We start from the raw sequence: 23201 nt of genomic DNA, 5'->3' as shown, positions 1-23201 counted from the left end.
CCACGCGCGCGACAGCAGCCCCCCGTCTCTCGATATAGTCGTTTCCTACGTTGTTTTTTACGTCGTTTTCTACTTCCCTCTTTCTCTCCCTTTCTCGATACATCACATTTCCCCCATATTTCTTTCCGTCAGTGATTAATCTAAGGCTCATTAGACTTTCAGTCGTGAAAAATCAAAGGCTAATGTGAGAGCTACTGCAGCTTGACTTTTTTTTTCATTTACGAGTATTTTCTGAGCGGCCATTAGAGATACGTGGAATCAGCTTGAGTACACAATGTGTACTACACATACTTGATGTATCGTCTTTGTTTTTCCTTTTTACCTAATGAATGGTAAAGTTAAAATGATAATCTTTATTATTAGTGTGAGGAAGTACCTTTTTTAACCAAGTGTTTGAAATATGAACAAACCAGAATTTCGGTTTGAAATTACCGGAATTCTGTTAACAAGTTAACAAAGAATTCCGGTTAACTAAGCAAGATCTTTGGTCGACTGTAACTTGCAATTTAAACAGTTCAAGTTAAACAGTTCCGGTTGGCCAGAAATTTTGTTGATTTCAAAATCTTCTTGACTTCAAGAGATTTTTGGTAACTTTAACCGAAATTCCGGTTCATTCACATTTCACCACATTTTTGGTCAATCCAGTCAAATATTTTTGCCATATATGCAGATGTATATATAACATAAAAATAATCGTGTAGAAAAACGTAAAAATAATCGCGTAAAAAGGGTAGAAAATTAATAGTGTGATAATGTGATAAAATTATAAGAGGGAAGCGCGGGATCGGGTCTCTCAGTTTGCGGAAGTTGCAAAAACATGCGAAGACGCGCGCGTGATATCTAACCGACCTCATTGCATCAATAAAGCTAATCGTACGATAATACTATCTGCAGAGAGCGCAAAGTTCGTCGCAGGTCACGGAATACGTCGCACGAACTTCGCAGGCGCAAGGTACAATGCTTCGAGAGAGTTCACGACGAGAAGTTCAGTGTGGACTCTCAGCGGCTCGAGGAGCGTATATTGTGCCTCGTAGGAATAAACTTGGACGATTGTTCTTTTCGTTCTCCTTTTTTGGTGTGTAATGGGAAGGCGCTCTGGCTCGTACGATTTCACTGAACTATGGAGGGTATTTCCCTGAACGCACACCCAATTGCGAAAATCTTTTTCCGTGCGCGTAGTCCGCTTTCCTGCCGCCCCGGGTCGTTTCTCCGGCTTCTCGCGAACAAGACGGAGCGACCACACGATCGACCGGTAGCGATGGAACGAAATTGTACATTCGCACGCAACGCGACTGCCATTATTATACGCGCAGGAGAGGAAGCCCTAAGCCGCGAGCGCAAGGGAGCGAGGTCGTCGGTCCTCTCCTCCTCTCTCTCTTTTTTTCTCTCTCTCTGCTTTCGACAAAATGGCGCGGCTTTTCTTGCCTGTCGGTATCTCTCTTTTAATCTCGCGCGCGCGACACCGCGACCGCGTCGTCCCCGACAAATGGATTTTTAACTTGGCCCATCTAAAGTGAACCCCTGGTCCACCCTGTATGCACGCGTGTGTGCGTGTGTGTAAATGCGGAGCAACTTCGGCGGGCCTGCGCCGAGCGTGGAACGGCGTGGATGTACGACGTATCGCACCTTGCATCGTCGACCGCGATCATTAACGAAGAACGACCGCAGGCCGGTCGGCTGGCCGGCCTTCGTAAGTTCGAGGGGACTGAATATCCCCCTTTTTTATCGCGTGCGAAAGGAAAATCCGAATCGGACGCGAATCAGGCGGAAACGACTCGACGACTGTCAACGGCGGTGAATACCAGCGCTTTCACCGGGTCTTTCACGTTATCTGCACGTGATTCGCGAAATAGGCGTTGGAATTTTCGAAATTGAGCAAAGGATCAACTCTGGTTTGCCGATATTAGTCTTTTATATCTATATATAACATTGGCACCGGCAGGGACAATTTCTTGGGGTATAATTGGGACCCAATATGATCCTCCAAAATAATTATGGGTTCTGGCTAGAAGTGTAATGTTTCAAACATACGATTCTAACAAGTAAACTTGTTTAAAAATTACACTCCGATTTCTTTCTAATTTGGCACAAATGTAGAAGTACAAAAAATATTTGTTATATTTTTTCATTTTGGCTCACTTTGAGTTTCACGGGCAGTTTATAGCTTTTTTGTTTTTACTCCTGTTATCAAGTGCAACAAAAATGCATAAGAAAAAAAATTGAATACAAGATATAGGCGTTTTTGGTTTGCTGATTATGAATATAAGATCAAATGTATAAAATTACTTGTATAAATAATAAAATATTTAAACAAAACATGTAAAAAGTTGAAAAAAATTATTTATATAAATAATTTCTCGGTTTAGCCGAGATTGGAACTATTTTTGACTAATTTAACACAGATTTGAAATATTTCGGTTGGAATCTCGGCTAAAGAAATTTATAATAGTTTGTGTCTCAGCTATGCCAATTTTGTTAAAATTTTAATTAAAATTGCCGGGTTTCTCTCTTTCTTTCTCTCTCGGTTTGACCGACATTCGAACCATTTTTGACTAATTTAGCACAAATTTAAAATATTTCAGTTCGAATCTCGGCTAAAGGAATTTAGAATAGTTCGTGTCTCAACTATGCCGATTTTGTTAAAATTATTTAACTATATCTTGTATTCAGTTTTATTTCTTATGATTTTATTTTTGTTGCACTTATTGATGATAGGAGTGAATACATTAAAAAACTATAAACTGGCCGTGAAACTCAAAGTGGGCCAAAATGAAAAAATATACCTAAATAGACCTAAATATTTTTTTGTATTTTTACATTTGTGTCAAATTAGAATGAAATCGGAGTACCTTTTTTAAATCGGTATCTTTTGGGTAGGTTTATGTGTAAGTGGAAAATTCAAAGCTTTCTTGATATTTTTTCTTTCTGGTCATTACATTAAAATTGAACACATGTTGATTTTTGAAAAATAATTTCATTTCTCAGTAAAATAATCGAAATGTGTTTTAAAAATATATATACTCTCTCTTTCTATGTGTTTTTTATTCTATTGAATAATTAATATAAAAGTAAGATTGTTTGATATCAAAAGTTCTGAACAGAAAACCCATATTTGGAACAAAAATGGGATTATCAATTGACACACAAAGAGAATTTTATAGTGAACATTATTATAGAATTTTGTAATTAAAGATCGACATTGTGCAGTAACTGACTTTTCATTTCATATATACTAAAAAATTGCTGTTTCCAATGAAGTTTACTATGCAAGGTTATTGCTTATTCTTTAGTAAAATTTCTGCGTTACTTATGAAAAAATTGAAACAAATTTACATAAAAAGGAATTACGATATTCTTTTCATGTATTGTGAATAATCAACTTTGGGATGGATTCGGGTCTTTTAATTGGAATTTATGCTGTATGAGATAAATTTGGGAAATTTCTGTAACGGATGAACTACTAGCATTGGCAACCTGAGGTTAAATACAGCCTCTTGTCGCGTCGGAACTCAGACTGTCGACATTAAATTCGATGGTGCGCGCGACGAGCTTTCCTGAATATTAGGAAACGCACGGGGAGAGCGATCGCGCGACGCCGATGTGGCAAAAGGAACGGAAAGAGGGAGGAGGGTTTTCTGTAAAGGACGGGATTAATAATCTTATTCATGAGTGACCGCAGGCCGGCGCCGAAGAGCGCCGCGCGCTGTGACGGAACCTCCGTTAGTTCCCACCGAAGCCGAGCTACCTGTTATCCTACCTGCTAAATTATGTTTTTTAATTAAATCCATCGTAAAAGAGCGGCGCGCCTGTATACCTCTCTCTTGCCGCCCTCTTCTCTCTATCACTTTCTCTCTTTTTCGCTCTCTTTTTCCCTCTGCCCTTCTCGCGCGTCGCGTTACGAAAGAGCCCGATCGTACGTCCGAGAGTGTCTACGTCGGGTAACCGTGGCTCCAGGCCAAAACAGGGAGCTATCCAAATTTATTCGGCTATCCCACAGCCCGAGAGGCATCTCCTACTTTGTCTCCTTTTTGCTTCTCCTCCTCCTTCTCCTCGCGTCTCAGCGTCTACTTTTTTTCGCCACGGACCTTCGACAAATTTCAAATCGCCTGTGGACCCTAACGATTTCCGGGTAAAGTATTAGGGACGTAAGTCGACCATACGAGCTGTGCTCGGCGCACATTGCACGATGTTCCTATATTTAGTATACTTCCGGGACAAATTTGATTTTAATCGATCGCTGATCCCGTTCGCGTGACGCAGGCAGTGGAGAGGAGAACCAGACTTTGCTGGTGCAGGAAAGGCGAATGTGTGTGAACAAGGTAGCGTTTTCCGTTTGCGATCAAGAGGAACGCTAAAATATTGGCAGGCGAGAGGGAGAGAAAGAGAGAGAGAGAGAGAGAGAGAGAGATAGAACGGCTTCCAATTCATTAGCCCTCGTAAATCCGCCGCCCCCGCCGGCGTTGAATATTAAGCGGGCATTACGCGAACTGGTTATAAGTCGCCGGCCAGTTAACACTGCTACCATCCCTCTGACCTTCCGCACTCCGCTATGTGCGCGCGGTTATTCCGATTATATATGTTGTGCATATGCACACACACATATGGTTATTACCCGACGATCTCTTGCGCGTCTCGCGCCGCCGAGGAAACCCGTCGCGACGAAGGACGACGACGTTGATGACGGGAAGCTCGGTAACGAGGACGCCGGGGCGATCGGTTTCCGGCAAAAATCGCGACTCGTTTTTCAAGCGTTACGTCTTCATTAGGATAATGAGGGCGGCGTAAATCTCGAAGAGCGGCGGCGGCGGCGGCGGCGGCGGCGGCGGCTGTGCGCGCGAGCGAGCGAGAAAGAGGAAGAGAGAGGGAAGAGAAAGAACGAGCGGTGCACTCCCAGAATGCCTTCGTCGAGGGACGGAAGCGGCCCCGCATTTGCATAGAGTAATTTAGTGCTACATAAAATTCCGCAGCCAATTAGCGCCGGAGTGTCCGATCTATCGCCCGGCTAGTCGTTTACCGCGTTCGCTCGCCGCGGAACGATCCTAATTTGAGAAGACAGCGGAGCGACCCCCTTATGAGCGCGAGACGGGGACACACTCGTCTCGTCGCCGTCCCCTTGTCGTGCCCATCTCCCCCTTACCCCCTTTTAAAAAGCCGCGTCATCGCGAGGCTTTTATCGTCCTATATGAGTTTTTACTGTCAGACAAGATTGTACTAACCGCTTTTACGTCTCCAGCCGGGCCACCCGCGCTAATACTCGCGATACTCGTCGGGGCAAACGACGTTTCTCTTTTATGCTTCGGATACGCCGCGGTGATTCCGCGAGTAATCTCGAATTGCGCCTAATTAAGATACCGATGACGCGCGGCCGACGATGCCGGACGGATACAGAAATGCGCGCGGATTATCTTGAATACATTGTCCACGTTACGGTGGCGCTTCAGTGTCATTCGACGTGCGTTGCGAGAATTTTCGAATTCCTTTTTGGAATTCGAAAATTTTTTTATTCTAATTAGTAAACTTATTGGAAAATTTCCAAATTTGGTGGTATCTGTAAAGTTGTTGAGATTGATGAATTCGTTGATTAAATTAGTAAATTTATTGAAATTAGTGAACTTGCTGCAATTAGGAGAGTTAGCGAAACGGGCAAATTTGTTTGGAGCTAGTGAATTGGTTAAAATGTTAAAATTGTCCATATTAGTAAATGCGCTGGAGTTAGTAGATTTATTGAAGTTAGTAAAGTTATTGCGGAATTAGTAAAGTCGTTGGAGTTAGTGAATCTATGGGAGAGAAAGAAATCAATGAGAAGTTGTGAGATTAGTTCTCGAAATCAGTCGTTAAAATTCGCTGAGATTAGTTGCCATTGAGACGTTGTGATTTTCGCTGGCAGTTGAGGAATTACGCATAACTCTCGCGATATATCGGCGAACGAACGCAGTTCCCGATCTTCTTCACTTCGCTTCAATTTCGCTCTCCGTCGCGGTCGCGCGACTAATTTGTTACACGCTGTTAGTTACGCCTTACACGTAAATTAATGAGACACGTCGGCGGCGGCGTTAGTCGCGCCGGGGACCACCGCGGCGTCGAACGTGTTAATTACGAGCTCCCATAAATAAGTTACCAATTCAGCGCGAGGGGATTGGTGATAACACCGAGTCCGTACACCCATCGTCATTCATTGATTTCGTCTCTAGTAACGAGGTGGGAATTGACGAGAAACAAAGTGAGAGGCGACTGCTACCAACCATCTCGAGCTGGAGCAGTAGCAGCAGCGAAGTCTTTGCTGTGCGGAAGCGGATTGAGAGCGCGGAAAGTGCAAAATGTTGTATGTCGGAAGCCGTGTGCATTAGCATATAGACGCAGTTGCCTCGTGGCGATGGCGATGGCGATGGCGGCGGAGTAGGTAGCCGCCACGAGAGGCTCTTATTTATTAACGATGTATTCTTCACCGCCGTATTTGCTCACTTTGTTCTCGTTAACCCTTTCTCTCTCACTTTTTTATCTCTCTCTCTCTCTTTCTCTCTATGCCTCACCTTCCGCCGTCTGGCGGCGGTGCGGAACTACTACTCGGTTAAATAAAAGCAATTCGACCAACGACGACGGCGGGGGCGGCAAAGAGGGCGATGGAGGCGCGGCGTATATGCGGTAGCGGTCAAAGGATGACTAAGCCGGACAGGTTGATTAACTCCCTGACGCGCTATTCAATTTTTCGGATCCAATCGATCCGAAAGCTCTCTCCTCTTTCATTTTGTGTAACGGCGAGATGGCACGATAACGATGACCTTTTCTCTCGAGAGGCGAAAACTGCCCCTCCATTTTTCCGCGTGCGAATTGGGGACCCAGATGACTTGATGATTGTTACAATATGAGACAATGGATGATGAAATTTATATTATGAACTCTATGTTATAAATGGAATTTTTTAAATTACATGTAAATTTAATGATTGATTCAATTTTCTATATTATATCTATATTATAATGTAGCATGAATAGTTAAGTACACTAAGAGAAAAATATAGTTGCTTTCGGCGTCAACTATACTTTTTTGTGATTTTAACCAGAAAAATAATTGGAAGAACAATCTTTCTAATAACACTTACTAAACAATGGTTCCTCTAATTATTTTTGTGGTTAAAATCACAAAAGTGTATAGTTGACGCCAAAGGTAACTATATTTTTCTCTCAGTGTACAAATGTAATTTTGTTTATTATGTGTCACGCGTTCAATTGCGTCAGCCGCGTTGGATCAAGCGAGCAGTCGTAAAGAGCGTTTTAATTTTCAGAATTGTACGCTCCCTCGTCGAGGAAAGAACCCGACTTCGGTGAGTGTCCCGTAACTCGTGAGAGGACGCGTAGCGACATTAATTTCTGAATAGCGCGACTAGCCCGGGCCAGGAATCATTATGACGCGTGAAAGGTCCATCGCAAGCGGCAGCAGAAGCAGAGCCAGCGTGTGCACCTTTATCAGCCGCTTCTCCTCAGGTAGACACTCTAGTGTACGCGAGGCCCGTCGTTCCCGAACCGATCGCGCTCGCCCTCCTAGACCAGCGACTCTGCCGAAAAGTCGCCCCGTCCTCGTATATTCCCAGTTTTATGGCCGGTCTGCTACACCGGTGGTCTCGGGCGGCGGCTTTCTTTCAATTACGAAAGTTCCACGTAGAATCGACGTGTAAATAGCGTGGACGCGGGGTTGCTCGGCAGAATCATAGGCCGATAAATTAGGACTGTATTAGCATTTAAACGATGGAGCGGTCCACCGACGATCTCGATGACTCTCGATTACGACGAGAGACGCGAAACGAGATAGAGGGGGGAAAAGGAAAAAGAGAAACACCATGATCATCACCCTTTCGTCGTTACTATCATCGATTAAACGTTGAATCGTCCTTCGTCGTACAGGCTAAACCACACGATTATTGACAATCCCCCTTAGTCATTGATACTCTCGAAAAACTCGATCTTGCGACCAGCATTGTAGGTAAACTTCTTGCCTGTATTCTCTATGATTCGAAAAGAACCCCATAACTAAAATCGTGAACAATCCCTTTGTCCGACTAGAAATTTACTCCATTACCTTGGTCAGGTTGATTCTAAAAGTCTTGATTATTAACAATCTCTTAATAATCTTTATTATTAACTTGTAAATTAAGATTACTAAGGACTGTCATATGACTTACCAGGACGCGATAACATCGCTTTATCCAAACTTGGGATTAACCTGATCAGAAACATGTTTAGTTAATTAATAAATGTTTAATTTGTGATTGCAAGAAAAACCAATGATGGGACTACGTTAAAATAATAGCAAAGAAATAGAAAGAAGTTTTCTGTCTATATAATCACGTGTGACAACTCGACGAATCGTTGCACGACAAATCGTTGCACGTGATTGTATAGACAGAAAATTTTTTTCCATTTCTTCGTCTATTTTTTACATAGTTCTATTCACAGATTTTTATAGAGTGGCAATGACTAAGAGGTATGCCAATAATTGGATTCTCTAATCGTGCAGTCTTGAAACTTTGACGTCGTTGCGTTCGGCATTGCCTTCTGCGTGAAATATTCGCAAGGTAGTCGGCTCGGAAGCGATTTTCCCACGAAGGAGGTCTCTCCCCGTCGCGAATTTCCAGTTATCGCATCATCATTACGAAGGGAAATGCTTCGCGGTACACTCGATCGGAGCGTGTTCGCGATTTCAATTGTTTAGGAAGCGATTTCTTTGGTTAGAATGGAACGTCGTGGTGGCGGCGGCGGCGATTTTCCGACGACGACGAAATAGGCAAGGGCGCGTCGTCGTCGTCTTAGTATTTGACGGCATCGCGCGTCGATGAGCGCGACGAGGTAATTACATGCGCACACCCACTCTCCCACGTTCACGGTTCGTGATCTGAATTTCGAAGACGAACTGTGCCTGCCTGTTCGGTGCGACGTACACGCGCGCGGTTTTAAATAATTCATGGCAGCATGTACGAGGCTGTCGAGATCGTTTTTCGCCCGTTGCTCCACGTTCGTGCTGCGAACACGTGTGAGCGTGTGGGTGGTGAGCTGTATGTGTTCCAGCTCTGGAGGTCACGTTGTTGTCTAATCTGTCACGCGAAACTTCGCGATTTAGGAAAAAGAAAATTTCTTGGAACACAATCTCTTAGTTGGAATCAAGTTCATGTTCAAAGTCCGCAATTTCCTCAATATTGTTTTTCTGGTTTTTATTTTATATAAGAATTGAACAAATTATACGTAGACTTTCCATATAATTTTATTACTTATAATAAACACTACCGACATAACCAGAGCAATTTTGATTCGCATCCATTCCATACCTTTCAGTTTTTTATGAGAAGAAATGTAGTTTGCCTGTGCTAGAGGATACTTTAGTTTGTCCATCGGAAGGCGCTACAGTTAAAAAAAAACCTTTCTTTATAACTTATACCAAGCAATAGCTCAAACAAAACATCTCGTCGAATGGATTCATTTCCTCGTGGTGCACTCTGACTAATGCAAAATAACCTATTAATATATATTTATATATATACATATAAATAATTGACCTATGACATCTTGTATCTTATGAACTATAAACTACAGATATATAAAAATATATATATTTAGAATTTACTTGATGAGATCTTTCATCTTTACTTTGCACAATATAAGAAAATGTTTTTTCTCTAACTTTGATGCTCTTCAGTAGGCAAACTAAGACAGAAAAGCGAATATTACCATATTTTTTCTTATAAAAAACTGAAGAGAATAGAATAGGTGTCAATCAAAATCAGTCACGTCAGTAGTGTTTATTGTCAGTAAAATATTTAAAAAATTTACAAAATTTTATTTTTTTATTTTTGATTTTATTTTTAATTGATATTTTAATGAATAACTAATGTTGAGGCAAGTTAGGAATTCTAATCGGAATTTGTGATGTGTCTGGCAAAATCTTGGGAAATTTCTATGCGGGGAGAGAGAGAGAGAGAGAGAGAGACGACTGATAAGACAGGAAGAGAGGAGATCCTCTCTCGCGACCACACACGCCGCCCTTCTTCCCCTTGCTGGCGCAGGCATCTCACCTGCTGCCAGACGATATTGCTTATTCGGCGCATCTCCGGGATACGCGATACGCGAAGCTGCCGTAATTTAGACGCGGGAGCATTTTACGAGACGCTAAGTAGCGTGCCGCGACCGACGACGCGAAAGTGCCGCGGCGCGAAATTCGCGCGGCGCAGCGTAATCGCGTTCACGCGAGCCGATAAATTTACGTTCGGGCGGCTCGCTTGTGATGATCGCCGTGAGTGGCTCTTTTACGACGAAAGGTTACATTGAAGCCGGACGACGTCCGATACGCGACCGCGTTTCGCGCGATTACGAGCCGGATATCTCTCAGTCGGTAGAGCCGACAAGAGGAACGTCTTTCTCCTTCGTGCGGCCGGCTTCTTGCACCTGCAAATATTTACGTTCACTTAAAAAGTCATAAAGAGACCCGCGGCGCGCTTCGGAGTAAATCTGCGGGGCGCGCTCTTCGGAGTGATAACGAGCACCTGAACGACAGTGCTCGCCGGCCTTGAGGAAGACGGCGATTCGCCGTGCGACCATCGTCCACGCTCGACTCTCGAGAATCGACGAGTTCGCCGCGAAGAAGATGCTCCCGGGAAATCAACACTTTACCGCGCAGCGAAGCGGGTTTCACCGCATTCTGTACGTACAATTTAAATGATAATGTTCGTTTTCGCATTTTTGGCTACGAGGAACATAAAAACAGATACTCTCGCGATAGTTCGAGGAAGCGCACCTTCGCGACCGGCCTGTGACGAGTTTATTAATAGCGTATATAAAGCAAATAGTACATAAATACCTGAATATTCTTATTATTTTGGTCTTTAAATACAACTTTTTAAACATATATGAGAGAAACACCATGTTTGGCTTACACATAAATCTGTTCGTGTCAACCAGATTACTGGTGTCTTGTGACACCAGATCCAATATTGAATCTGATTGACATAACCAGATTTATGCGTAGGCCAACCATGCTGTTCTTTTCGTGTAGAGTCAAATCATTTTAACATAGAATATACAGGGTGAGTACGTAAGAGTAAAAGTACCAGTTCCTACCTAACTTTATTGTGTGATACTTGACCTTATGTGTTTGTATCTTAGAATATGATGTTATTCCACTCTATTTTTTCCGCGCGTTCTGCGAGATTGCGAGAAAAAGAGGTGTGTACGCGAAAATTTGAGGGAGGGACCAAGTCTTTTACACGACGTACTACCACCGTTTCCCTCTCTCGCAGGTACGATGATATGATCACCGGTGCTGGCCACAGGCGCACCTGCTTTCTGCGCCGCGGTCACCGTTGTCGTCGTCGGCTCGTCGCCAATCATCATCGTCGCTGATGCCGACGAGATTGGCGTCTAATCGCGACCACCGGCGTGGCAGGTCGCGTTTAGAAACCGCAGTAGATACGCATCTGACGCGCGACTGGTCTGCGGCGCATCGTGATACGCGATCCTCCGCGTTTCTCTCTTTCGGACATTTTACGATTTTATCGCCGGCTTATCGGGGTCGTTCGGCAGGATAAACAAAAGCGCTGCGCGGGGTCGAGCTGCGAGGATAAGGGAAGGAGGAAGAGAGAGCCGACGAAGGTAATTTAGCAGCGGACGACCGCTCGGCGGCGGAATCCTCTCGCGTCTACGCCGTGTAATATAGCGAGCGGGCCGCCTTCGAACGGGGCGACGTGTTACCGACGGCGTTACGGCAACAAACCGGCCACTAAATCACCTTTGGCAGACGACCACGTGAACCCGTTCATCTCGCTCCGACGCAGCTGCCGCTAAAGTAAAGCGGTTAAAGATCCAATCTCGGGGAGCCGCGCTCTCCTACTCTCTTGTCCTCTCTTGTCTTCTTCTCTTTCCTTTCTCTCTTTCTCTACCTTCGCCGGCGCTATAATATTCCGAGCAAAAAGACACATGGTCCGTGAGATCGTAAGCCCGCAAATAGCTCGAGAACTCGCGAAGTCTCGCGACGATTCGCGACGAGGGGACGCGTAGGTCGCGCACCTGCGACACCCCCATAGAATATTTCTTTGGATCTAACTGGATCTAGCCCGACTCCACGAAATGATTATGGCTTCCGGCTAAAAGTGTAATGCTTCAAACGTACGATTCTAAGTGACGAACTCCGTAGTTTCCCCGTAATTTTTTCTGGTCTTCATTTTACATTAAAATTGAATAGAACATATATTGATTTTTCATATAATTTTGATACAATATTTGAAATGTTTTAGAAATAATTTTATTTTTTAATTTTTTATTCTTAGTTTATTATTGGAGTCGCAGTGAATAACCAATTTAGGATCAAAGAAGTGTTTAGCCCCATTTTGCAGCATTCGAAATCTTAAATTATTTTTTGATAAAATTGTAGCTATTCACGAGTAGATTAAAGTTTTATGAATATCAAAGGTCAATGATGCGCATAACTATTTAGGAGAAAATGACCCAAAAAGATACATATTCTATCAAAATAAATGGTTTTATTAGGATCCTTACAAGAAATGTCGCAAGAAATGGGGTGAAAATCTTTATAAATAAAATAATACGAATTATAAATGCTAATACTATCAATTTAGAATAACTTTTACCAAGCTTCGATTAATTTAATTGTCGATTAATTCTGTTGTAACTAGCAGGATTGGCCAATAGCTATTTGCTGGTCACAACGGAGTTAGTTTTTTTTTTCACCATCATGACTCTACGTAGCGCGATTACGCGCAATAGAAGACAGAAATAACGATTCAGTGAAGATTTCCGGCAGCGCTTGGTTTTACTCTCTCGGTGAACTCTGATGCGAGATTTCCATAGAGCTGTCATGTTTAAGCAGGTGACTATAGCCACGTTTAACGCACAGTACGACGATGGGGGTTGTAAATCCACTTCGTGGTAGCGACTCTAGACACGTCTCGACGAAATTGCACCTTTATACACCCGGTAGTAGCCGGACGGTCGGGAACTATTCGAGTTATTTCTGGCTGGAAATCGGCATTCCATGTAATAATATATTTCTAACGTTTGGAACGTTTGTAGCGTTTGTACTATTGATTCATAATTCATCAAACGAGCGTGTTGCCGGTATTGTATCGTTATTAGCGCCGGGAGTAGCGCATGGAGCTCCGCGACCGACAGGTCGCTCGGTCGACCAGCGGTATAATAGGATCTGCAAGCGATGTTTAGACGTTAATGTCACGGGGTTAACGCAAAGATCATCGGAATAGATCGCGAGACGCGGAGCCACGTTGCGGCTCGCTTGCGTGTGACGCAGAATGAAAGAGAACAACGTGCTCGAGCGCTCGATACCTGGCATCATCGATTCTTTTACCGTTCGAAGTTGCGCTTCCCCTTCCCCCTTCGCTCTCTCTCTCTGACTCTTTGACTTTCTCACTTTTTTTCCTTATTAGTTCGAGATATTCGCAACGCAGCGTGAGAGCGGAGAGTTTGAAATTCTTCCTGTCTTCCCCGGTTCGAAATATTCGCAATTTGGTGCGAGAGCGGAGAGTTTAGAATTCTTTCTATTTCTCCTTCTCCCTCTCTCTCTTTCTTTCTCGGATTAACGTCTTGTTGCATTATCGCAGCGCTCGTACGCGAACGACCGAACACGGCGGGATTTTGCGCGGCGCGATCGCGAGGCGGGTTAAAGCGAGGGCAGAATTAAACGGTCCTCTCCTCTTCCTCTCCTTTGGCGGCCGGCAACGAGACGCTTTACGATCGGTACATGCGCGTAATACCTATAATCGTCGCGCGTGTAATTCGTGCTCGGGGAGAACCGGCGCTTTCTATCTCGTTAGCGCTTGCCGGCGTAGGACGCTTCGTTCGTTCTTCTTTTTCCTTTTTTTTTTTTTGGTTGGGGAGGGAGGATGCTGGGTGCACTTTTCAATTCGTACGTTCCGAGATGCGTCATTAAAAGAGCAAAGAGGTGTGAGACGCGTAAAATTTGCGTAATTCAATTAAGACCGGATGACGCGACTTTCCGAATCGTTGAGTACGATCGACCGCGAGGGAGAAAAATATACGAAAATTTGTACAGGTATTAAGAAGGAAAAAAATAGAGCCGTGGAGAATGTGTACGCATACTTGGGGAAAGTTCGCTATCGCGCCTGTGTGAGCGTGTGTAACTGACGTGATGTGAAAAATACCTTTAATGGCGCCGTCGACGAAGCGATAAAATTTACCCGACACGCACGTCACCGTGTTATTAAACCCGACTCAGTGGCGTTAAAAATATTTCTCACGTTGTCTGTTAGAACAGAAACAGAGAAAGACAAAAAGATCGTAATTTCAGATATCTTCGTATTTTTCTACATTGATGTTACACACCGAGTAACATAGCATCGCAATTAGCGTTCTACGCTTAATAGAGCGGTATATGCTGATGACGTTTATCTTTTAAAAGGATGAATCAACCCAGATGAATAACCGGTGGTGACTATTCATAGTTCTCGCGATACGTAGCGCGAATAATCGTCGGTTCGCGAGTCAACCGCCAATAATTCCATTGTGATGGGCAAGTAGCTATTAGCTAATTCTGCTAGTTACAATGGAATTAATCGACGATTAAACGAAGCTTGGTAGTCACCCTAAATTATGAAGCACTATTAGCATATTTATAACCCAATATTATTTTATTGATAAAAACTTTCATTTCCCTTCCCATTTCTTATTTATAATATAATCTATTCTTACGTTTCCTATAAGGATCCTAACGGTACTATTTATTTTGACAGAATACTTATCTTTTTGGGTAATTTTTTCCTGAATGGTGAAAGGTGTATCACTTTGATCTTTAATCTATCCATCAATTTTATCAAGAAATAATTTAAGATTTCGAATGCCATAAAATGGAGTTAAGTTTATCTGCACTCTTTATTATCGAATATTAAATTATTTCAATCATATGTTCAACAAAATTCAACGCAAAAACGACTGACAACTTTTTAGCCGACAGCAGTCGGCACACGTTCGATCCGTGAACGTGCACGGGTCGTAATTAGCCGTCGGAAATCTTTTGACGTATCCAGCAAGTTACAAATCGGAGGTATCGATGTATCGCGGCGGAATTATCGGCGCACTTGGATCGCGCTCGTCCTGCTTTTAGTATCCGCGGCCACGCAGCCAATATCGCGAGAACGAGCATTTACGTGCAGCGGGGAGGGGTGAGCGGTGTACACGAGAGCCGACCGGTCGTCGTCGTCCGGATCTCGAACAAAATGGTTCGCGTGTCTTCCGCGCCAACTTGGTGAAATTTATTGCTTCATCGTGGCCTCGCGCACGGCACAGATCCGCGATACCCCACGCCCGGCGAGCCGGCCGGCCGCTCGTCCTTCCTATCTCGCGGCGGATCGCGCCTCCCGAAATTATGCAAACGATTTGTCCCGACGACTCCATAAGCGAAACGTCGGCGAATGATTCGTCGAGCATGTCTCATCACCTCGTCGCTGCCCGTACACCGCTCATCCATCTCGTCGATGATTCGCAACGTCGTTCACGGCTGAATTTATTAATTCATTCCGACGAGATGAGACAACACGACGGTCATCCTCGTCGTCGACTCGACCGTCGCGAAAATTCATCCCGATCGAGCATCGCGATTTAATTCGATTCGAGCGGGGAGCGTTTGGCTCCGGGATCGGTTTATCAGATCGTCGCTATTGAATCGCTCCATTAGGAGCGCATCTAATCGCGAGTCGACCCCGAAAACGAGGGTGGCCCCTGTTGTTCTCGTAGCGGGGCGCGCTGCAACAGACTGTGACATATTAGGCTTCCCCCCGGAGGCGGAAGGGGACATCATCCCCGGAGCTATGAGTGCCTCGTGAAGAGGGTGACCCCGGATTTATTGTTTCGCGATTTGGAATGAAGGAGCGAACCAGGTCGTGGGAGTCGTGGGAGATCTCAAACCGCGATTGACTCGCCGGCTGTCTTGGGGTATGCATCAACAAGCTGCATAAATATATAAATATATATAAGGTATCCCGAAATTGATAGGGAAAAATCAAGGAGCATATTTTATACAGGGCATATTAAAATAAGGAAATTTTTTTCATATCAACATATCCAGAAATGCATTCCTTTTGAGCTAGAATATCTCAAAGTTGTCAGAAAAAATTAAAATTTTCTGTCCACTGTCCAAACTTCAACTTCAAATTATACGAAAATTAGTATATTATCGTATCAAAATGCGTTCTTTTCATCTTTGGTGCCAAAAATTGTCTAAAAGAGATTTTTTAGGGAAAGTCTGTATTTATAAATGCAAAAAATGTCAAATACGTTATCATTTCTCAATAGGAAATTAAAAAATAAAAATTTTTTGATTCTATCATTTTTTGCCACCGGCAAAGTGAGAAATCCAGTATTATGTAAAATACCTAGGCATTATATATGAAATTAAATATTATATATAAAAATTGATAGACATTCTGTAAAATGTCTAGATATTTTCTATATAGTATACAATACCAGAATTTCACATAAAATCAGTAACATATACATCTCTATATTGATATAAAGATGATTTTTAACATAGTTGTCACAACTGCCATTATATGTGTGTGTGTGTGTGTGTGTGTGTGTGTGTCATGATGTTTTTCACAATAGTCATAAAAACTGCCAACTATCTAAAACTGTCAACTTATATAATTATCGTGGAAACTGTCCCTGGACATGCATATATATACATACACATACATGTATATCGCGGTCGCCGTCGCGGAAAGATCGCGAGCGATCGGAGACGGCGTTGCCGAGAAGCGCGGTAATGCTCGCGAACACGCGAGTGGACGCTTACCGTCGCGTCTCTCGGCGATTTTATCGTCGACGACGGAAGTTTGAGTAATCGCCGACTGTCGGTGAGTTACGCCGTTCGTTTCTGCCCGTGATACATGTGTGGGGCGCGTTTAACGTACGCTAACGCAAGTCGATCGTGCTCGAAGAGTCGTGCCGGAATCTCGCGGATGGAGAAGCAAGCCGGCATTATGATTATATTACCCAGATAGACTTTGTACTTGATTTTGATAATGTAAACTTGATTTTTATAATGTAAGTATAATTTTTAATCCAATACACACACAATTTTTATGTTATAAGTATATAATTAAAAAATTCGTGAAATTTCCAGTACCGATTGTCTTACGTGATAAAGTCTGTTTGGGAGGAAGAATATGCAGGGTGTATATTTATCGTGTTAACGCGAATAGATCGAACTCTAAGAGATCGGAGTTCCATAATATGATTACGTTGAATATTTCGTAACGTTTGAGTACATCGTGGTATCGAGTGGAGTTTCCTTGCGTCGTTGAATGAAATTAAATATTGAGGGAAAGGAGCATAGAGAAAGAAAGAGAGAGAAAGAGATGGAGAGGGAGAGGATGTTGACTCTCGACGGTGGTGCAGCAATCCTCGATGATAGAGAGCTTCGTAAATAAGCAGCTAAACATGGAAAGCTATGAATCCCTCCGCTGCTCTCGCCGCCGCATAAAAATTCATAAACGAGCGGCGAGAGCGGCGTTCCCTCGATTTTCGAGGACGCGTCATAAATCCTCCGTAGCGCAGGAACATGGTGGTAGTCCTTTCGCGGGTGGGACTTCGTTTTCCTAATTCAACCGCGGCTATGTGTGTCTCGTACGAATGGAACATGTGAGAGAGCAAGAGAGAGAGAGAGAGAGAGAGAGAGAGAGAGAGAGAGAGAGAGAGAGAGAAAGAGGAAGGGCAGAGAGAACGTTGTTCGATCCGTAAATCTAACGGTACCGGTTCCGACGACGACGACAAGCGGGTTGTTACGCAATGCGCGGAGAGGATAATTCGTCACCTCCGGCTATCTGGCGCGGCGCGATAGGCGATACCGAAATGCAAATTATCTGGACGGCGAGAAACGCGGTTGTGCGAGTGAAACGTGGAAAATCCAAGTCGCGTCCCGTTGACCGGCGCGACCAGGCTCTCGTACGCTGTGAGCCGATCCGGTTTCTCCGCGGCGTTCTCTCGTTATGTGCGACTACGTAAGATATCCTCGATACGATCTAGATCCGCCACTGCGCGGGTTCTCGCACGGCGTCAGCACCGGATCAACATCGATTCCGTGAAAATAGAGGCGAGGCAAGCCGCCGTGTCTATTTTCCGTGCTTTCCTCTCGACAGGCGACCGCTGTCTTGCTCCGCCAGGATCCGAGATCGAGTGAGACCTTTGTCAATCAGGTACGCCGACGATCAGGATCAGGCTCGACTTGCACGCTCTATGTGGACTTAGGTTTCTGTTAATCTTCTCTCATTTTGTTTTTTCCATAACGATGCACGACATTTCTAAGACCCGTATTGATGGTCGTTCCTTGACACTTGTTTCAAGATATGATAGGATAAAACAACCAATTATTGACATCCCTTTAGTTATCAACGTATCAGAGAAAAACCTGGTTTTCCTTGTAATCCAACATATTACAGTTAAACTTCTTACTTATACTCCGTTATTCCAAGAGAGAACTTTATAACGAAAACTGAACACTTGTCACTGGTCGTAAGGGAAACTCTTCTTTTTCTAGAATGTCAATGACTAAGAAGAAGATCAATAATCTGGTATTTTACCCTCTAGAAATATTTATTATTGTTTAGCTATTTTTTTCCTCTTAGTGTACTCATATATGAATTCAGAATTAGATGAAAGTTTCTCAGTGGAATTATAGATACAAATGTCACATGTATTACAATTCAACGGAAAAACTTGGATCTCACTCAGAATAAAAGTTTCATATGAGACAAGTTTCAGGCCAGTTGTTAACAAGGGCCCAATTCGCGAAACTTTTCGCTTAGGTGCTCCTCGAGCTCATGTGATGGCCATTGATGAAGAGACTGTGAGACTCGAGATACACAAGTAACAAATCTCAACGCGATACTCACTTGCGCGACGTCGGCGTGAGAGACGGGAAACGCGGACGATTGCATTAAGTGCTAAATGCGCGCCGAAGCTACGAGTCATAGTCCTTAAACTGCCGTCAGACGTTTCATTCGACTCGTCGTTTATAAAGCGTGATGAGTTATCGATACAACATCAACTCATTAATCACGTACGCCTCGTTACTTAAATAAGCTCCTCTTAGTTCTGTAATTTATTACGCGGTGTATGTAGACAGACAGTCGCAGTCGGAGCGAGAGAGAAGGAGAGACGAGAAGACGAACGGAGTCATCACACACTTATTTATTTCCGACTTGACGAGTATATTCGTTTCTGTTCCTTCGAGAAATATTAATAGATACGCAATACACAGCTGTCATCCCGCCGCTCGGCTCGCCTTCTCTCTTTCTCTCTCTCTCTCGTCTCGTCGAAACAATTCACGGCGTCGGCGTGACGCGAAATCATTTTCGAGCGCGACCACGAGGGGTAGCCCCCCCGCGCCATGAGGGCACGCGCGGGGTCAAGTATCATTACGCGTAACGATTACGCCAGCAAGCACGCTTTTATTGGCGCTTCTAAAACGCGATATATCCTCTCGAGTTAGCGGCTCGACGCGTAAGCGAGGATAAGGATCGGTTAGGGAGAACGATTACGCGCGTCGCCGATCGTCGCAAGAGAAAGAAAGAAAGACAGGCAAGCAAGCAAGTAAGCAAGCAAGCAAGCAAGCAGGCAGGCAGGCAAGCAAGCAAGCAACGCAAGCAGACAGGCGCGGCGTACACACGTTCCTCCCGCGAGCGCGGCGTTCGCTCGATTTAATATCGAATCCGCCGCATTCCGCTGTAATAATACGCCGCGCAATTATCCCGGCCATTACTCGAAACTCGTTGGTTCCTCTTTCGCACGCGAGCCTCACGCAACGTATGTATGTGTATTTGTGTGTGGCACCCGAGGCGGTCGTCCAGAAGGTGCGGGCGACGAGGTGGCACGTTGCAGCGGCTGCGAAAGGATGTGACTGTACGCCGTATCCGCTGAGAGGAAAATCGCGCGGGCCCCGGCGCAGAATATGCCGGAAGTCATCGCGCGGATCCCGGAAGGGCCGACGTTCCACGCGCGCGCGCGCGAACGCGAGAGAGAGAAGAGGTTTAAATTGCTCGAAAGAAACGACGCTAAATATGGCCGGCCAAGGGAATAGAGCGTGTACCGTGTATAGGGACGCGTCGAATGTTCGTCACGCGAGCGTTTTTCAATTCTTCCTTCCTCTCTCTCTTTCTTCTTATTTGAGCAGAACAGCTCGATGCGACGGCACTCCCGCTGGAAATCGCGGGATGAAGAGACGCGCGTGAACGACGTTCCAGAGCGCGACGATTGGTCCTTTTTCGTATAAATGCAAATGACGTGCAGCGGTAACTGAAGGGTTAACGTCGTTTCAAATGGAGATCTTAATATTAAAATAATTGGAGTTAAAGAGTTAAACGCGGAACGTGATTGATACACTGCGGACGTTGTACGAAAAATATTCGGCGCGTGTATTGGCACGTTAGCAGAATAGAAAATCACGATGACATCAAAGTGACGAGAAAGTAATTGAATCGTGAATGAGAAGTGAGTTTTTTTTTAAACCGTTTTCTCGTCATTTTGACATCATTGTTATTTTTATTATATCTGGCTATAATTTTTCATTTTAGCAAAGTTCCGTTATCAGCTGCAAGAAATCCAGATCTCTTTAAGAATGGGCAATGTTTTTTATTCACCCAATTTTCCATTAAACCTTTGAACTCCACGGAGGAAGTGATCCATTTAGATTTCTTATCAATTTCGCGAAACGCCATTGTCAGCGTCTCGTTTGAGTTCCAAATTAATTGAAAAGTTAGCGGTAACTAACATAAATTTATTAAGTTATCCGAAAAATCCGTACTCTCTTAAAGTGAATCAGTGAATAGTCACTGATATCAGTTATGAGTATAGCACTGAGCACTTTCAATGCTATACTTATAATTGCAATCAGTGTATATTCATTGTTTTCAGTTTTGTTTGACTGATTCATTTTAGGAGAGTACAAATTTCTCTATGGATAGCATTCAAATGCAGATTTTAGGAGTTAGTTCAGTGTGATGTGTCAAATGTGTATGAGCTACTATAAGTTCATAGCATAACTAAGAGCTATTATGAGCTCATAATATATTTATGTGTTACTATGAGCTTAGAGTATAACTATGAGCTATTAAAAGTTCATAGCATAACTAAGAGCTATTATAAATTCATAATATAATTGTGAGACTATGAGCTCATGGTATAGCTATGAGCTACGGAACGACCAATCTATCAATTCGGACAAGTACTGTTCGCAACTAAATTAATCAAAGGCAGAAATCGACAAGCAGCGCTTGGAAATTAGTCAATCGGAAAAATGTTATTTTTCATCACGATAACGCCAGATGTCATACTTCTTGGCAGACCCGGCTAAAATTGCTGGAGTTTTGGATGTTTTGCATCATCCATCGTATTCACCCAATGTAATATTCTATCCTCCGATTAGTACTTATTGCAATAGCTGCAGAACTCTCTTAATAGTACCCTGAGAAAAAAATTTACTAAATTTCAAAAAACGTTTGTTTGGATAGTACTGTGAAGATATTTGTTTAAATTAAGTTATTTTCTAAAATTAAATAAAGAAGTTTTAAATATAAATTTGTTTCTTTAATTTTAGAAAATAATTATTTAATTTAAACAAATATCTTCACAGTACTATCCAAACAAATGTTTTTTGAAATTTAGTAAATTTTTTTCTCAGTGTATGAGCTATATTTTTTTGAAACGCTTAAAAAATAACTTGGACTAACCGAAAAAAATTACGGCTTCTATAAGAGAAGAATTATGAAAGTACTCGAAAGATAAAAATATGAAATGTTGTAGGACGTGCACTCGAAATACTGCATATATTACAGATTAAATTTATTTTTAACTAAAAAAATTTGTCATTTGAATTTTGCTTGAAAATAGACTTTCCGAACAACCCAAGAGATTTGTAAGCATTGAAAGCCCGCAGGGTTATGAGAAATTTTAGATAGCGGAGTCTTAGGAGAAAGCTAAGAAATGGTTAACAGAAGATGAAATAAAATGAAATCAAATAGAGAAGTAAAACCTGGACTTAAATACCAGGTATTAATTGACGCAGATGGGTCTCGTTCCGAGATCGAGACGGGAACCTCGTCGACGTGAACTTCGTCCGAAGCTTCTTTTCGTGAAATCATCCCTCCCTCTCAATCTTCCCGCCCAAAAGATCGAAATCGCGAGCGATAAGAAGCGCGATTGTAGGACCAATAAATCATCGCGGTCGACACCGGGCGCGTCCAGCCGTCGGTGTTTTGGTTTGGTCGCCGCGGGGGTGACGGCACCCTGCGGTGGCGCCCTTTTACCCTCGAGCCGAGCGTCGAGAGGCCGGCACGATCGGATAAAGGGTAGAGGCGTCTCGCGTCCCGCCGTGCTTCCTAGGTGCCCGTCATTCATCGTGCTCTTTCAACAAGCGCCCTGGCGGCTCTTGCTAACGATTACTCGCGCGTATAAAAGCGCGAAAAACCGCACAACAGGTGCGTTCTGTCTTCACTGTCGTCTACTCGCGGCAATTTATCGAGTCGGCGCGTTTTTTCCGTGGAAAATGGTCACTACGTCGGATAACGTTACTCTCATTTTCTCTGACATTCGCTCGACAATCGCTCTCAGCATTTTCGCGAGAGTAGGAAGAAAGAAAAGAATAAAGGGCTACATATGCAGGTAATCGCACGCCGATTTAGGGAAGAAGAAAAAAGAAAGTGTCCTGTATTTACGCACGCGAGCCGGTATCGACGATAAGTGCCGTTACGCCGGAGAGCCCGTTTGAGAATTCATAAAGCAAGAAACGTCATCGCGATTGTTTAACGGTCGGTCTGTAATTTTTCAGCACGACGAGGAGGAGCACGACGACGCCGCCGGTCTACGTTGGAGTAATCGCGCGTCGACGGGGATATTATTCACCGGTTCGCCCTGTTCTCGTGCGATACCGTACGATTGAACGATTGTACCTAGGGCGATCGGCCAGGAATAATGTGGGCGGTCGCTATCGCGATATCGATATCACTCGATATATGCCGAGAGCAAGGAACGTGCGCGCGTGTGCCCGTCGACGACTCTGAAAATTTGCAGGCGACTCTCCCTTTGTGCCGTGAGCGTCCCGGAGAAAGGGGAGAAAGAGGTGCGTTCGTTGTTGCAATTTTTACTACAATATTTTCCGTCTGGAATTGCAGAGGCTCT

The 23201-nt window shown here is 43.8% G+C and overlaps 1 protein-coding gene and 1 long non-coding RNA gene across 10 annotated transcripts in view; one reads left to right on the top strand and one right to left on the bottom strand.

The window, feature by feature from the left end:
- LOC116848194 (transcription factor Sp9-like) overlaps positions 1–23201 on the bottom strand; it is a 131998-nt gene that overhangs the window by 10181 nt on the left and 98616 nt on the right. The gene's annotated exons all lie outside the window — the stretch shown is intronic.
- The window catches only part of LOC116848199, a 126564-nt gene that overhangs the window by 100235 nt on the left and 3128 nt on the right, over positions 1–23201 (top strand). For 2 of the 3 annotated variants that reach the window (XR_004378924.1, XR_004378923.1), the window contains 2 exons: positions 7283–7481; positions 22852–23142. This is a non-coding gene — a long non-coding RNA (uncharacterized LOC116848199). The remainder of the gene's footprint in view (positions 1–7282; positions 7482–22851; positions 23143–23201) is intronic. The other variant, XR_004378925.1, reaches the window with a different exon arrangement.

The sequence above is a fragment of the Odontomachus brunneus genome, unplaced genomic scaffold (assembly GCF_010583005.1).
Source record: "Odontomachus brunneus isolate Ranch 3 - 2012 unplaced genomic scaffold, Obru_v1 Obru_scaffold_091, whole genome shotgun sequence".
NCBI lineage: Eukaryota > Metazoa > Arthropoda > Insecta > Hymenoptera > Formicidae > Odontomachus > Odontomachus brunneus.
This window is presented reverse-complemented; position numbering and strand designations above follow the sequence as displayed.